The 1,885-nt window shown below is 43.9% G+C and overlaps 1 non-coding gene across 1 annotated transcript; it reads right to left on the reverse strand.

The window, feature by feature from the left end:
• Positions 1-468: 468 nt before the first annotated feature.
• Positions 469-587, reverse strand: LOC145405944 (5S ribosomal RNA). Its single transcript, XR_013898481.1, has one exon. It is a non-coding gene; the product is annotated as a 5S ribosomal RNA (ribosomal RNA).
• Between the last annotated feature and the right edge of the window lie 1,298 nt (positions 588-1,885).

Below are 1,885 nucleotides of genomic sequence, written 5' to 3' on the forward strand. Positions count from 1 at the left end.
GGAGCTGAGTTAATTTCCGTGACCTGGACTACATTCCTATCTACCACCTCCCCCCTCACAGACACCTGACGGACATTCCCACGTGTTTCCTGCGCCTGACCTATGACCTGGGGTTCCCTACTGACCTGGCATTCCCTCAAATAGCTAATCTCCCTGTGGAATACCGTTCGAAAATAAGCTCTTAAGCCATCGAAATCTCCTAGACGAAAATTAGGAACGGTGGAGGTATTTTCAGTGGAGGAGAGAAGGAGAGTTAGGAAGAAAGGAAGGAGGTAAAGGTAGAGAATTGGATCAAGGGAAGAGGAGAGGAGAGGAGAAATGGAGGAGGGAAGGTAGGGAGAGAGAAATCCATCCATCCATTGCCAGACGCCATGTATCCCAAACGGGGTGGGCAAGGGCTTAGAGTTAATTGTTTTACAGGGAGGGGCACTAATCCTCCACCAACCCCACTTGACACGTAGGGAGTTATGCCAACAGCATCTGGTGTTCCCAGGCGGTCACCCATCCAAGTACTAACCAGACCCAACGTTGCTTAACTTCGCTTATCGGACGGGAAGCGGTGTACTCAACGTGGCATGGCCGTAAGGATATAAGAGACGATGCGAGAATTTGTGGTATGGGAAAAGGAGTGAGGGAAGAAGAGGGAGAGGAAGGGGCAGAGGAAGGAAGGAGAAGAAAAAGGAGGAGAAGGAAACTGGGGAGGAAGGGGAAGAAATGGATTAATAGTGGAGGGAACGAGAAGATGAGGAAAGAGTGGGGGTATAGAGGTGGGGGAGGGGAAGCTAGGAAGGGAAAGAGAGAGAGAGAGATGGGAGAGTTATAAGAATATGGATGAACTTTCCTTGTACAGTATAAAACTGTGACACAGGACTAATATAACACAATGGCTTGGGTAAGTGTATATGTTACAGGTGTAAGTGTATATCTGTTACAGGTGTAAGTGTATATCTGTTACAGGTGTAAGTGTATATCTGTTACAGGTGTAAGTGTATATCTGTTACAGGTGTAAGTGTATATCTGTTACAGGTGTAAGTGTATATCTGTTACAGGTGTAAGTGTATATCTGTTACAGGTGTAAGTGTATATCTGTTACAGGTGTAAGTGTGTATCTTTTACAGGTGTAAGTGTATATCTGTTACAGGTGTAAGTGTATATCTGTTACAGGTGTAAGTGTATATCTGTTGCAGGTGTAAGTGTATATCTGGTACAGGTGTAAGTGTATATCTGTTACAGGTGTAAGTGTGTATCTTTTACAGGTGTAAGTGTATATCTGTTACAGGTGTAAGTGTATATCTGTTACAGGTGTAAGTGTATATCTGTTACAGGTGTAAGTGAATATCTGTTACAGGTGTAAGTGTATATCTGTTATAGGTGTAAGTGTATATCTGGTACAGGTGTAAGTGTATATCTGTTACAGGTGTAAGTGTGTATCTGTTACAGGTGTAAGTGTATATCTTTTACAGGTGTAAGTGTATATCTGGTACAGGTGTAAGTGTATATCTATTAATGTCCAGGTAAATCGGTACACACCTGAACACTATATTATCAGTGTTTTGCTTGTTACAGGTCAAAGCCTCAGGACACACCCGCACAACAGCATCGCTAAGCAGCTGCTTTACTTAGCCTTAGTTGCCCTTGCAGGTTGCACTAGTAAGCAATAGCACTTCCCTTTACTTAGCCTTAGTTGCCCTTGCAGGTTGCACTAGTAAGCAATAGCACTTCCCTTTACTTAGCCTTAGTTGCCCTTGCAGGTTGCACTAGTAAGCAATAGCACTTCCCTTTACTTAGCCTTAGTTGCCCTTGCAGGTTGCACTAGTAAGCAATAGCACTCCCCTTTACTTAGCCTTAGTTGCCCTTGCAGGTTGCACTAGTAAGCAATAGCACT

The sequence above is a fragment of the Coenobita brevimanus genome, chromosome 68 (assembly GCF_032717465.1).
Source record: "Coenobita brevimanus isolate Jiangsu-jjx chromosome 68, ASM3271746v2, whole genome shotgun sequence".
NCBI classification, from domain to species: domain Eukaryota; kingdom Metazoa; phylum Arthropoda; class Malacostraca; order Decapoda; family Coenobitidae; genus Coenobita; species Coenobita brevimanus.